This window comes from Leuciscus leuciscus (assembly GCF_965113295.1).
Source record: "Leuciscus leuciscus genome assembly, chromosome: 4".
NCBI lineage: Eukaryota > Metazoa > Chordata > Actinopteri > Cypriniformes > Leuciscidae > Leuciscus > Leuciscus leuciscus.
The window spans coordinates 13,370,461-13,386,738 of NC_138728.1; the positions used below are offsets into that span (position 1 = coordinate 13,370,461).

General features: G+C 37.3%; 1 long non-coding RNA gene across 1 annotated transcript in view; it reads right to left on the minus strand.

The window, feature by feature from the left end:
* Window positions 1-723: 723 nt before the first annotated feature.
* LOC309498027 overlaps window positions 724-16,278 on the minus strand; it is a 97,109-nt gene continuing 81,554 nt past the window's right edge. Inside the window, exons 6-8 of the long non-coding RNA XR_014205814.1 lie at window positions 1,142-1,810; window positions 847-917; window positions 724-738 (exon numbers count right to left, since the gene is read on the minus strand). This is a non-coding gene — a long non-coding RNA (uncharacterized lncRNA). The remainder of the gene's footprint in view (window positions 739-846; window positions 918-1,141; window positions 1,811-16,278) is intronic.

The window sequence follows — 16,278 nt, forward strand, 5'->3', positions numbered from 1 at the left end:
TTATATTAACGATTTATTAATAACTTATTATTACATATTTTATAAATGTAAAGAATTACACAATAAACATTGATGAAATAAATTTAAATCTCGTTTAATTATTTAATAATTAATTTGCCTTAAAAAGGTTTTACTCCAGTAACTTGAGCGCTTCATACATCCATTATAAATCAATAAAAAAGGTTCCATTCCATTCACATTTACAAATACACACAAATTTAAGGTAGTGACAGTTCAAAGTTAATTTACTTTTTTTTTATTGTTCTTCTACAACAACTGATGTTCCTCTGCTATTGTGATTTACACCAGCAATACAGTTTTAACTTATATTAGAACCATTTGTGAAAACAAAGCAAAAACAACTGATTTAGGGTGTGCTAATTGTAAACAGTGAGATTAAGCATGGCACAGTTTAGTCAGCACTGGTTTAAGTAATTACATTTTAAAAAGTCACTTTAGTTTTTTTCTTTCCCATAGTAGTAATCCAAATATAGCATATGGCAGCTCAAACAGGAGGCAAATTGCTTGAGGTTCTGAAGATTGAAGAGTATTGTTTGTGTATATGATTTAAAAAAAAAAAGAAATTACAATTACTTCACCTACATGTTTATCTGTGTCTTTACACGTTTGATTTCAAACTTTGAAATAAAAAGGTGTCAAGGTTTTAAAATACAGCTACATACATTCTTAAGGTCTGCAAAAAAACAAACAAAAAAACAATGCTCAGGTATACTGCATCTGCAAAGAAATTTTATACGGTAAATAAAGCGTAGTACAGTGAAAAATATTTTTTTCCAAAAACTGCTCTGCTACCAGGTATAACCACTTAGAATGACACATCCTCACCTCCAACTGAGGCCTGTATTCAAGCAGTTGTTCAGTGATGACCTCTCAGGCAGTTGCCACAAGCACTTTTCCTAAAAATGACAAAAATAAATAAATAAATAATTCAGTTAAAAGAAAGTTCCACTAGTGCTGTGGCTTGTAGATGAGAGATCACAAAGATATGTGCATCTTTTACAAGCATTACAGTAAAAACTGAAAAAACTAAAAATATATTTGAGGCTACTATTTTGAGCTACCCTATTTTGTGAATATCACTTGCAGTATCAGAACGTGATTGGCTTGCCTTATAGCTTACCTTTATTGTAATGGAACTGTCCAGGAAAAAAATTAAAGCGGCCTCTTTGCTTCTTTTGATCCACTTCAGCAAAGTCGGTGTCGATGCTCTGCCTATAGACGAACGTCACTTGCCGACAGAGGACCAACCGTCCAACAGACCAACAGTCACAAAGGACTGTATTGTGAATTGACTGAATGAATATAAACTACAACAAACATTTGAATGTATGACCTTGTTGAACATTAGGCCACACATACAGTACAGTGATGTCAGAAGAGGGAAATTAGTGGCGGTCTTGCTTTCATATCAAGATCTAAGATAAGAATGTTTGCTTAACAAGCGGTTCAGAATGAAAAACAAAGCATTCTTGGGTCAAAAATACTTCTGAGAGGAAAAACTCCTCAGGGCAGGCAATGATGTTGTCATAAGACTTAAAGGTGTCACTGCTGAAACTTTGCAAAAATGACAAAAGAGGTCTCATGGAATGTCAGCTGACTCAAATCAATGTGGAAGAAGAGGACAGTGGAAATGGCTCATTATAGCAGACTTGCACAAGAGGGTCCAGTACCCTATCAGTCAGGACACACGCACTATTATTACTTCCTCTGGTTATCAATCTCCCTTTCTTCAGCATTCTGGCTCTTACTACAGCTTTTTCCACAATGTCAGCACAGAACTTCCTTCATTCTGTTGGGACACAAAAAAGACAGAAAAAGCAGAGAGAAAAGACAGAAGTCAGACTATATATAGCATTATAATAACATACAGTGGCCTCAAAAGGTTTTTGGATGCTTAAGCCAAACTTCAAATAAATAAAATGTAATATTTTATAGCATAGATCAATCAAATTTGACAAATTTGACTTTCCTGAGCAATTTTTGCTGGTACTTTTAACTGTCCTAAGGTGAGATTTAGTTTCCCTCAATTGCACATAGATGCATCCTAGCAGAATAAACACAAGTGTTACGTTGTTACAACATTTCTGGTTTAAATAAATGCTGTTCTTCTATTCATCAAAGAATCCGGTCAAATTTGTTTCATGGTTTACACAAAAAATGGAAAAGAAGAACTTTTTCAACTTTTGATAATATTAACAAAACGTTTCTTGAGCACCAAATCAGCATGATTTCTGAAGGATCATGTGACACTGAAGACGGGTAATGGTTGCTGAAAATTCAGCTTTAGAAATAGATAACATTTTAAAATATATTTAAATAAAAAAGTTATTTAAATTGTTATAACATTTCACAATATTACTGTTTTTGCTGTATTTTTAATCAAATAAATGCAACCACGGTGAGCATTAGGGAAGCATACTGAACAGTATATCTACAGTTTTGCTGTTTATTTGCCTGAAACGAATACCTATGCTATCTTTCTTTATACTAAATATTATTATATAATATTATATAATATTATATAATTATATTAAACGTCACTCTGTTTGATAACCTATTTAATTAAGTAAAATTCATGAATTTCTAAGTGCCCAAACACTTTTTGGGGCCGCTGTATAATAAAATACCAGAAGATATGTAACTAAAAGCAATGTTTAGTGGCAAGACGCGCTATTACATTTCAAACATTCTAAATCCTATAAACATGGGGTTACCGCTATCAGACGCTGCGATTGCTGCAGTATGCGAAACAGGCATGGGTTTCTATTGGGGCAGGTTGTTTGGGGTTAGAGAAACTTAATGAGAAACATTCATTATACCAAACATGTCATCAGACAGCTGTAATTACAATAATTGTCTCTTCTCAGAAATACTACATGGGGGTGAATATGGGGTTTGTGTGGTGTAAGACTCCTTAATTAAGTCAACAATAAACTCCCCTCACTGTCAGAGCGACAGTTATTTTCCATGAGAGAGGAGAAATAGCGTTTGCACAAAGTGCGTCCCGCAAAACATACAAAATGCAGTCTGATGATGCTTCGTTGAGTGTAACGGCAGCCAGGGCGGGGTTATGGGATACGTTAAAGTATAACATTCAAAAATTAGACCGCAAGAAAGATGTTAGTCTGCTTTGGGCAGGGGCATGTTTGTGTTTCCAGTTTCCAGTGGAATTTACAGCAGGAGCTCAGAGGTGAATGGCCCAGTGGAGAAAGACTGCAGCTGTACTCTCTCTCTCTCTCTCTCTCTCTCTCTCTCTCTGTGTGTGTGAGAGAGAGAGAGAGAGAGAGAGAGAGAGAGAGAGTGTGAGAGAGAGAGGGGGGACAAAAACACAGACAGTGCTGCTAGTCAGCACTGGACCGGCAGCCGGGCCGGGGGGCCAAGTTTCCACTTGCGAACAATAATTCACCTCAAGTGCCCAGTGTGTATATGTGCATGTGTGTGAGAGGACATCCCTCACTCTGAGGGCTACAGAAGTGCCTCTCCCGCCCCAACATCCTCCAGTTCCAAACCAAACGATTTCCATGTAAAGATATTTACACTTAATGTTTGAGTGTGTTTGTGTATGTTGTGTAATGGAAGCAGAAGACCTTCTCTTCAAGAAGGTCAATGAACCACCATGGACACTTACACACAGTGAGGGTGGAATATTCCGGGTTCAATACAAGTTAAGTTTAGTCGACAGAATTTGTCTCAAAATATATTTTCTCATCTCTCATTCTTTTAAAAGAGCAAACATCAGGGTTATGGCAAGGCACTTACAAAGGAAGTGAATAGGACCAATTTGTAGAGGATATTTACACTGTACAGTAAAATAATGTTAACATGCATATTGTTTATGTTTTGTGGCTATTGTAAAAAATGTTTGATTGTCCCCATTCACTTCCATTGTAAATCCCTCACTGTAACCAAGATTTTGCTATTTAAGTCATGTTGTAGTGCATTTTAAGTCATGCATGGGATGCTCCAAAAGAAGCGAATCCAACGTTCAAAGGTGCATTTAGTGCAGATTTATATAGGAAAAACAATGTAAAAGCAGCTCAGGGGAATACAAAAAGACATTATGTGTGTAACACTACACATCTTGTGTCTAAATCAACATCCAAATAGTGAATTTATAGAACAATTACTATCATACTGATATTGAGGCCTTACAGCATTTGTGTTCAAATGGAGAGCCATCTGTAGGGTGGCAGTGTCTGTATTACTAAATTGGTTGAAACAGATGTATTTATGTGTCATTTTCACCTTGATTTATTAGAGCGCCCGGCTACAAACCAAGTGACCAATCAATCATCATTTACTCCAGTGTCACAACATTAAAAAAGCAAACCCTCGATTGACCTGAGCTGGTTATGCTGGATTGTTGAGAATTGGAGCAACTCTTATGGGAAATAGGCGCCCTTTTGTCTCACTCTCTTCCTTTTCCCATGGACTATATACCTGATGTGAGCCATGGGGGAGAAGAGAGGAAGAGGAAACGGGGTAATACAGTGGGCCTTCACATCCTGAACTCCAGTAACACAAACACACATGCACATGCCTCCCTTATCTGTAACAGGTATTGGTCCTGACCTAAGAGCATTATATGCGAGAGGAAGAGACAAAGATGGAGATAGATGATAAAAGAGGGTGAGAAAAAAGATACACTCGAATTTGATATTAGATAAAGATTTTAGATAAAGATATCTCAATGAGATATCTTTCTTGTGGAAAACATGACTCATTTAGTTTCCATTTCTGTAGTGTTGTGAGCCCCGCCCACTCTGAAATCTCATTGGTCCACAATTCTGTATAGCAAACATCAAAAAGTTTCTGATTGGCTGTTGTGCTCTGGTCGTATGAGAGATTGTTACTTTATGAATCTTTATTTGATCTTTTTGATCTTTTTGAAGCACCAATTTCATGGTATCACCAATGAAATTCACCATGGCATCTTTCCTTCCCCATGGAAATCAATGGATTTGCAGCATTTTTTGACTCAGTTATCTCCAATGTGTAGGCACCCTTATGCTCCACACACACCCATGCCACACACGGTGGCTACAGCAGCATCTGTTCTCTGCTGAATGAATGAGTGAGCGTGTGGTTAACCCATAAACAGAGCAGGGAGAAAGTGGAAAGTGAAATGAAAAATGGTGCTGCGCTCAAACTAGACCACAACCATTTTAAGAGCTGAAATTTTCCTACCTCTGACCACTGGAACAAGCAAAGTGTCTACTAGTGCAGCAAAATGATGGCCTGTACTTTGAAAAGAGACATTTGAATAATTTTCTCTGATTCGATCATCCTCAGAATTGAAATTCATATTTGAATTTTGGTATCGTGAATCAAAAGGCGTATTGTTGTAGTTTCTTACCTCTTGTGATCTCATGGGCCAGTCGAAGCTCAGACAGAGGCAGAGGAGGGATCAATGATTCTACTACAAAGGAGCGAGTGCAGTCAACTGGAGCTTGAATTATTCCCTCTCTGAATTCACACTATAATCACGCCAGCCCTCAGCATATCAGCACTCTGCAGTGCCATTGTGATTTCTTGTGATGAAGAACACAGTGTAGATTCACATCAGACAAAGAAACTGTCAATCAGACTGTCATCCGTACATTAGTATCTAAGTACAGCATGATTGAAGACCAATGGCAATTCGTGGTGGGCGGAGCTACCCAGACTCTGTGAGTGTAAATAAACTTAATGACATTTTTTTCCCAGTACAAAAGCCCTCTTTTTGTTAGCTATTTCTACTTTTGTTTGTAGGCCTATAATGTGTTCAAGTGCAGTGTAGAGCGTGGATGAGTGTTTCCATCTTCAGATTGAGGTTCTATGTTTAATAATCATAGCATTTCAGCAGTGTTCAGTTATTGATGGAAAACATATTTTTTAATGGAAAATAGGATTGTGAGGATGGTTTATTCTGGTAAACCTGATGGCGCCAAACAAGACAGAGGCTGACAGAGGTGATAGGTAAAGCCGCCCCACTGGTTCTGCAGTAAATGCCCTTTTGTTTAGCATGGCCAGCATGTGGGGAGTGAGAAATCACTGTCCATTACATGGCATCTTTCCTTGTTAAGCTAGATTGTTTCCACTCCCTTAATGAATAAACACAAAAAGAAAGTCATAATTTCATGAAGTTATAATCCTAATGGTCTCCATTGATTTTCAAAGAAATGAAACTTTTTAAAAATAAAATATTTAGTGATATAAAAGTACAAGAAAACTGCATAATTAATATAATTTTAACATATTTAATGTCTAACCTATAGCTATAAAAAGTATAAAAGTATATTCGACATAGCCATTGAATGTTTGATAATTTGATACTTTTTTTAATATATTTGAAGTCCAACCCATACCACTAAATAAATAAATAAAACAATCAAATATATTATATTATATTATATTATATTATATTATATTATATTATATTATATTATATTATATTATATTACTAAAAGTCAACTAAAACTTGATTCTTCTAAGTATACTTCCAGAAGGTTTGCTGGCTGTATCCAGATGCTTCAAAAGCCTAACCCCCCTGGGAGACCAACAGAAGGTGTAAAAGCATTAAGACAGGCCACTCTTTGTTCTGTACAGTGAAGGAAAAATATCACATCCCTGTTTGGAAAGTAACTGCCAAACCCTAAACCAGGTTAAACACATTTCAGTGAGAGAGGGGAAAAGATTTTAAGTTTAACATCAGAATGAAAAGTGACGGGTTGGAGATATGTTCCGTTAATATCCATTTATCACCACAGCTTTCAAATAAACCAGCCTTTTTGGACTTGGGACTTTTTTAGAAAGTGAATATCTGGAACTTTATTTCTGTATTTCCGTTCATGTCAGAGAAGTCGCTGATGCATCAATGGAGTAGATTAAGGTGTTGCAAAACACCATAAGTCAAGCTTATTTTGGTTGCTGTGCAAGTGAAAGGTCATGTTAAAAAAAGCTGGAAAGAAAAAGCTCTTTAAGCTGGAAAGATTTGAGTGATGTGAATTAGCCTTAGCAGTAAACTGTATATTTTGGAAGCAGATGTTAACAGGTCATTCAACCCAGTAGCAGCGTCTATGTACATGATGAAGACAAATTGTGCTTCACCACACCAGCTGACACGTTCTTCCATCACTAACCCCCAGAAGTCGTAATGTTGCCTGGTCATGGCGAAGGCGAGTGTAAACGGTGCAGGCCGAAACTAGCTCCCGATGCCAGAGTCTGAGCCCGGTCTGTTGATCGTCTGGCTGTGTGATGCAGGCCAGCTGGAATCTAATGGTCGTTTACATCCTCCTGTCAAACAAGAACCTCCAGCCTGTCAAACTTAGTGGAAAGACGACAAAAACTACACTCCCCAGAGCTTTCGCTGGAGAAACGGTTTGAAGAGACAGCTAAATAAGGGCAGAAATCTTGACGAATGTTTGGAAGAAAGGCGAGCGCTGCTAATCATCTGGAGCATTTGATGGCTGTGTTCTCCCTGTGTTTGTTGTAAAGAAGACAAACCTGTTCTTTGTCCACATGGTGCTGTCACACCTGATCTAACGCAGTGTACAAGATACAAGCTGAGGACACATAAGGGCCAGGGTGGCACTGGGACGCCCAGATTGAAGGCAGACCACCCAATTTAATTGCCAGAATATACTAATAAATAAAATTCACATATATGCATATCATCGATTGTGAATATAGTTTGAAATAAGGAGGTGCATAATACCTTAAAAAGCATTCCCAATGATTTTAAAGGAATATCTGTGGATGATGCCTGAAATACATGAACTGAAATGTCATGTTTGCCTAAGGCAGCTAATCCACACTAAGTTATACCGCATACAAAGATGAACCTGTAGTAAACAACATTAAAAGGGCAACAACTGCCTCACTATCAGTGTAAATAACAAAATGAACGATAAAACAGTAGTCTGCATAATTTATTCGTGCCGTAGTGCATGCTGGGAACCGTAGTTCTTTCTCCAATATTACCTGGTGAACTTAATTGCACGTTTTAGTTAAACTGCAGGAATGCTCAACATTAAATTTAAAGGGGTAGTTCACCCAAAACTGAAAATGATATACCTGTAATTGTTTACTATAAGGGTTAGTAAAGGTAATATAATTTTCATTTTATGGGTGAACTATCCCATTAAATGTAAGGTCATTCTAAATATAACTTTGTTTCATCTGTTGAACACAAACAAATAATACATTATGAAGATCTGTTTTTCAACTGTGTTGATTGAAAAGTCACTTGGGTCAAAAACACATTAAAGGGGTCGTGAATTGAGAAATACATTTCTCCTTGATCTTTTGACAAGTAAGAGATCATTGTAGAGATCATCAAGTTTCAGAAGTCAAAACTTCCTCATTAGTCGAAAAACTGCTGTTATTAAAACCGAAAACGACTCGTTATGACGTAATAGTGCGATGAAAACCTGTCTCTGCAGAAGAAAATCAATACTTTTCCATCATCGCATCTTTGGCACGTTAGTGAGATGAGAAGAGAGATACAGGATCACTGGACTGGACTTTGGACTCCTTCCAAAGGATCATAATGTTATAGGAAATTTATTTTCAACTATATGAATGTCTCAGTAGAGCATTGTTTGTTTGGTATATTTCACTTTACAGAACAAATCAGTCGTAATTTCGGCGCAGACTTTGCAAACAGACTTTGACTGTAAGGTATGGACCCAACAGTAATGCTACAACATTTAAATAACAGTGTTACTTATCAGAAATCACAGATTAGGCATTATATGTAATGATTCATGTACAGTCAGACATTCTTTGTCTCAAAATCGTTAATTTCCGTTTATGCGTCAGTAAATCAAGCCAGTGACTAAACAGTCAACTTCACATTGTTTCTAGCATAAAACAATCTGTTATTTTAAATTGTGATTCAATTATATAGAGAAAGCGATCAAAGAACCACCCCCCTCCCCCACCACTCCCTTTATACACTCTCCGAAAATAAAGTACATAATTATACCTTTAGGGGTACAATGGCTTGTCACTGGGGCTGTACCCTCAAGGGTACAATATTGTACCTTAACCTTTAAAAGAAACGGTACATATATATATATCTTTTAATGCTTTTTGACCCTCAAAAATGTACATATATGTACCTTGAGGTCCAATAATAAGCCCTATGGGGTACGTAAGTGTAGATTGTACCTTGGGGGACAGAAATGGACTCCTACTGTACCCCTATATTTCTGACAGTGTAATCACTGGAGCTGTCAATCACACAGCGCGGGTTTATCAGTGACTTTAGTCAGTTTATTAGTCTGGACTCTCACCAAAACAGACGGGTAAAATCAGAGTAGAAAATGGCCTTTTATTTCTAAATTATGACAATTTTTATGTAAAAATCTTACTTACAATATAATTGTACCTCAGAAAACATGATAATACAATAAAACAATGCAGTTCATGACCCCTTTAAACCCCAATTGACTTTCATTGTATGGACAAAAAACAACACATTTTAAAAAATATCTTCTTTTGTGTTCACAGAAGAAAGGCAGTCATATAGGTTTGGACATGAGGGTGAGACAATGATGAATAACAATTTTTGGGTGAACTATCCCTAAAAGTGTGCAGTTATTTTAAAGTTAAATGTGCAGTTATGCATTTCACTGTGTAAAATCAGCAAATATTATCTTATTGTCAATATTGTCTAAGGAAAGTGATAAGGTTCACTATATACACATTTATATTGACAGTAGGCAACAAGTAAATATCCGCTCTGTTTCACCAAGGTCCTCCCACTTAAATCAAGCTGTAACGGCCATCTTCATTTGTGATGTGGAGTCCGGTTGTTTGCATCTCTATTTGGGTCAGAGTTCTATGAGGCAGGTCTGACGGTGGCTTCAGCAGCCGTGTGCATTGTACCTGGTCATTCATAATAAAACAGTCTACAAATAATGAATGAGAATGGTGAGTAACCTGAGGATAAGGTGGGATAGAAAAACTCTATGGCCTCCTCTCTTCTCAACTTCAGAGAGAGAGAGAGAGAGAAAAAAAATGAACCTAAGGTCCAAGAAACCAAAAAACAGGAAACGGAGGCAGCTATAATTTATAAAGAAAAGGAAATGACCGCCCTAATTTGGAAAAAAAACATATTTGTATCATCCTTCCGGGGCCTGGCAAGGAGCAGTGGAAGAACACTCAAGTTATAAGACTCATGATGTGTGTGCAAACTAGTGCAAGGCCACATCTCCATATTTCAAGGACCACTCTTAATTTGCACCGGTAGCCAGATACTTTGGCCTAATGCTGATAACACAGCCGGAGTTTTGTACATCTGTCTAGAGAGCGCGAGGGGATGTTTACTTTTTGATGGAAAGAGACGAGTGTCCCAGGTGTTCCATTTAAACAATGGAAAAACACTTACTGTAAGTGTTCCTACTGAATTTTATCTTCAGAGACACAGGTGTTTGGAATGCAGCGGACCCACGCGGCAGGACTCTCGCAGCCCAGCAGGTAAAGCCGCCCGTCCACTTCACCAGCTCCATCTAATTAATTAAAACCTTCACACCTCAAAAAACACCCATTGATTTTAGGCATCGAGTCCTGAGCGCAGCTGGGGCAAGGAGGACGCGGAGCGTTCGAGACAGTATAGGGACAAAATAAATGATTTATCATCTATCTTGGTTTAGGTGATGATGAGTCTTGGCGTTTAGAATTACGACTCCTGCAAACCTCCTTTGGATGAATAGAAACCATAGCCAGATGGCAAGAACATCTGTTCAGTCTCATCTGTCAGATAAAATGTGCAAAGGGTAACCGTTAGGGGTACAACAGCTTGTTACTAGGGCAATACGGAAGACCTTTGTACTTTGTCAACTCATTTGTATCTTAAAGTCAGTGTTGGGGAAGCGACTTTGGAAGTGTAACGTATAAGCTAACCATAATTTGAAGAAGTAGTTAGCTACGCTACAAGCTCAAACATAGCTAACTATAGATTAACAATATGTTCTAATTAAAAAAATAACTAATCCATGATCTCATTTATATTATAATAATCAGAGCCGTATTCTCCTCATTCAAAAGAATCTTAATTAGGGTAACAGTATCAAACTAAAACGTAAAATTTGCATAACCGTTAAAAACAAAACACATAGTACAAGGACTTAAAGTGGTGAATAATTTGTTGTGTATGAGAATGAGAATTAATCATAATTTCAAACACAACTTACGAAAGAGAGCGGTTTAGAACCAACTGATTCACTAATGAATCAGGTTTTCTATTGCTACATGAGAGAGAGGTTGATTTAGTGTGAACTGATTCACTAGAATCAGAGATGCCAAAACTATATATGAAAGAAAGAGCTGTTTAGAACCAACTGATTCACTAGAATGAATCAGACTTGCTACTGCTACATCCAGTATGAGAGAAAGGTTAGTTTAGCATGAACTGATTCGCTAGAATGAATCAGAGATTCCATCACATATGAAAGAGAAAGCTGTTTAGAACCAACTGATTCACAACAATGAATCAGACTTTCTAAAGCTATACAGTAATCTCTCTCATACTTAGGATGAACTGATTCAACAGAATGAACGAGACATTCCAGTGCCACATTTGAAAGGAAGAACCAATTCAATAGAATAAATAAGCCAGATTTGAGAGGAATTATAGATCATCTTTGATTATTCCTTCAGCTCTGATTTTAAAATGATTTGGTTCACCGTTTGGTTACACTACTCTACAAGGTAATAAAGTAGCTTGTCACTGGAAAAGTTAGTTAGTTGCTCCTTAATTTTTTGTGACAGTGTACCCTGCATGACTGTGTGGGTGACACATGCAGGAGTGAATGCATAATGAAAAACAAAAGAATAAATAAATGAACAATACAGGATGGGAAAAGCTTTCAAGGCTTCTGATGTCCGACTTCAAACACAGCAGCACAGTGGATCAGCCGGGAGAGGAGAGAGGGGTGGTACGATGGAGACACATGAAGATGGAGGGGGGAGATTAAGAGAAAGGTCAGAGGAGGATACATCCTGTCTGCTCAACTCAGTGGCATGTCTGCTTGGTGCATGGGGCGGCCATGCTGCATGTGTCTCTTTCCTCTTTATTGCACCTACCATATATAGTGCCAGTCCCAGAGTAACTCATCATAGGCACAACATGCTGACTTGTTGCTCTCGAAATGACAAGTACTGCAATAATGGCCCTCGCTCGGGTCCCGCAGAGAACGTGTTCCCATCCCGTGCTTCCCCTGTGGCAAATCCTGCTCCCAAAATGCAATCAAGACTTGCTTACGCTGATGAGTTAACTGTGTCACCCTGGGGAAATTGATACTGGAGATCCATTTAGTGTTAAGAGATTGCCCACCTCTGCCCCATCCATCAAACCTCAACTGTGGGAATAAAGCTCCTTTTTTATTTCAAATTTAATTTCAAAACAAAATTCATCAGCTGTCATGGTAAAATGAGATGTCGCAGTCACCTTATGTGTCACATGACCCATTTCTTTGCGTCTACACTAGAGGCATCAACTGTGCAACTGGGACACTGAGGGACAGATTACTGATGAACGACAAAAATGAATATCTTACTATTACCCATGATTCCCCTGGCCAGTGTGCACATCCCAAATCAATCTGTTTGGTTATGACAAGGGCAAGGTCTCTGTGATTGCACATTTGACCTATGACAGCGATTGTTGAGAGACGACGCTCTGGCTGGCCAATTCCCTCGAGCTTAATGGCTTCAAATTAAACTCCAGCTGCATTTTGGGATATTGGAGCAGCAAACTATAGAGGTAAGAGTTGGGACCCAAAACTGTAGCTCAACTGTTAGCAAGAAATAAAGTGGTCTGTTATTAAAACTATATTTTGCATATTGTTGGGCATATGCATTATTATATTTGAAATGATAATGGCTGCCAAAACATTTAGAAACCAAACACTTTTTGGTTATTGCTAGACATATTTCATGGTACATTATTCAAATAAATATTTGGCTGCCAAAACACCTAGAAACCCAACTAATAATTTTGCATATTGTTGGCATGCATTTCAGGGTAAATTATTCAGATAAATATTGAAATAAATGATTTGAATGATCAGTTATGGCTGCTAAAATATTTCGAAAAGCAACACTCAATGTATATGTTGTTAATTTTGCATATTGTTGGGCATATACATTTTATGATTAACTTTTTCAGATTTTTTGTTTACTTTTGGTACTGTATTGGGCCATGATGTCCAATGTAAAATCTATGTCCAAAGCAAAACCAGCTGAGAACCACTGATATAATGTTTGTCATCACCAGGGAGACACAATTTGATTTGGATTTTTGATTCATGACATTTGACAGATAAGTTAAGGTCTTTATAGCACAGATGAATTATCTTCTTTCACCATATTGGGCATTTCAACATTAATCAATCTCCACAACCCTACCCATGTCATTCATATCTATATGCTCTTATCAGCAAAATACACAGTACATCCATCAGACATGAGTGATAAATCTATAGTATCTGAGACTGACAGCTGAAGGGTCAGAGACAATTATTTGACCATCATGAGCTATATCTAATTTGATCATATTACAATGCAGTCATCTCTTCCACGCATACCTGCAGACAGAGAGATGGAACATACTTTAAGCACACAGGCATTATTTTTAATATCACACTTAATTCATCACTTTAGTATATGATCAGCAGTCTCAGCGAAGCGTAGCTCAGAGCAGAACGGAATGTTCTAATAAAAACCCAGGGTTCACCGTCCTGTTTCTTTGGCCCTGAGTCCATAATCATTGATATGGTTGTCACATCTTTGGAACAAACTATTTTTCCTTTTACCCTTGCTACCCTGTTATTCCTATTTTATTCACTCACATGGTAATTTTACAATGCATTGTTTAATATCTATCTATCTATCTATCTATCTATCTATCATCTATCTATCTATCTATCTATCTATCTATCTATCTATCTATCTATCTATCTATCATCTATCTATCTATCTATCTATCTATCTATCTATCTATCTATCTATCTATCTATCCATCCATCTATCCATCCATCCATCCATCCATCCATAATAATAATAATAATATGTTTATTTTTTATTGCGCCTTTCAAGAATCCAAGGTCGCTTCACAAAATAAAACAAATAGTAGAGAGACAAAAGAAACAAGCAATCAGCTTATTAGGCTATATCAAGCAAACATAAAAGCAGATGGAAACAAGCAAACATACAAATAATGAACATAAAGATAACAAACATATAAGCCTTTTTAGCAACATATACATTTCGGTAAAGTATGTAAAATAAAATAAAATGAACAACAATGAATTGTTTAAAATCTATCTATCTATCTATCTATCTATCTATCTATCTATCTATCTATCTATCTATCTATCTATCTATCTATCTATCTATCTATCTATCTATCTATCTATCTATCTATCATCTAGTTTTTCCCTTCATATATTCTCTAAAAGGAGTCTTATTGCCATATGCAATTTTATATCAAGTATGTCAAAAAATGTTAGTGGATTTAACATTAACATGTAATGTCTAATATTAGCTTATGTTTTAATGTAACCATCTCCATTTAAATACTTTGGTCAGTTCAAGAATAATTTGTGCAATTTTATATTGTTTATTTGAAAGAATTAAAAGAGCAGTTTCATGTCTATCTTGTATTGTTCAACTGGTCAAAGATGTAGAAAGTAATTAGGAATAAGTAATGCAATACTTTCTGGAGAGAGTAATTAGTACAGTAATCTAATTACACTGTTGAAGATGTAATCAGCTAATCATTACTTTTTTAGAGTAACACACCCAACACTGATGTCAACCTATTTCTACTAACCCTAACCCCATCCCTAGCCTAGCAGTCTAATACTCTAATGAGAGATAGTTGCAAAGTTACTTACTGTATAGTTAGTTAGTTAGTTAGTTAGTTAGTAAATGTCTAAAGACTATCAAAATAAAGGGTTACTAAATGATTTTCTTTTGCATTGCAAATTAACTTGTTATATACACGTATTGGCCTTTAGTTGTCTTATTTGTAAGAATATTTGCTGAATTTGAATAATTCATAACCTAAAGAGTCAACAAAAACTGCAAGCTAGGATGCTCCATCTCCTTCCTCTTTAAAAGCAAGTGAAGGGGGGAGCGAGAAAGAAGCAGGAAAAGCGATATGGGGTTCGGCGCTGTGTTTGTGATGCCTGTGAGCACAAAACATTTTATAAATAACTAAGAGACACATGCCTGAGGCTCATTAAAATTAAACAAGCCCTCAAACTGAAAACATACGGCGTCTGAGATATTAATAAAAACCAAACCCCAGGGCGAGAGGAGTTAATGCAGGGCATGAATTGCAACAGTCTCAAAACCCAGCATGGAAGACAGCCGACATATACCACCTGTGTGCATGCGAGTGTACATGCGTGCACCTGCTGTGAAGAAAGAGAAGAGCGGAGTGTGAACGTGTGAGGCAACAAACACTATATTGGTGATATGTAAATTAATGATTGGCAGTCTATGTGAACATGTGTGTGCATTGAGACAGACCTTGCTTGGCAAAACACTCCTAAAATAGATACAAACACACACACACACACACACACACACACACACACACACACACACACACACACTTCTCAACAGGGCACACCCAGAAAGCCAACACACAAATGACAAACAGCTGGAACTGATTATAACTAACACTAGTGTCCAAAAGTCACAGTTGAGTTAATAACTGTCATCTGCATAAAGTAGAATCAGACAAGTCGCCTACACAGCGTTTTGTGCAATATTAATGCAAACTGATAGAGACCCATGAAAGTGGAACAATGCACTGCACTGAATTCACAATGTGTTTATGCCATGCAGGAGCCCTGGTGTACATTTGCATGCATTAGTGAGAGATTCAGAGACACTGAGGAGTGAAAATCACTGCTAGCTCCGTCAGAGCTTGTGGTCAATGAAAGAGTGAAAAGGGCCTATCTGACAGAGTGAGTGAGATTCATGGGTAATAAACTCATAAAGATTAAAAAAAGCAACTGTTGGAGCAGCTTAAGCTACATTCAGACTGGCTTTGATTTTGGAGAATTGATGTCAAATTTAGCCCCTTTCACACAGCGCTTTGAACCCGGGAAATTGCCGGGAAATTGCCGGCAAATTGCCAGAGCGCCTTCTGTGTGAACGCAAACTCGACCCGGGACCTAGTAACATTGCCGTGTTCAGTCCCGGAACGCGCGCTTTGTGAACAAAAGCCGCAATAATGCCGTGTCGTAGTGATGG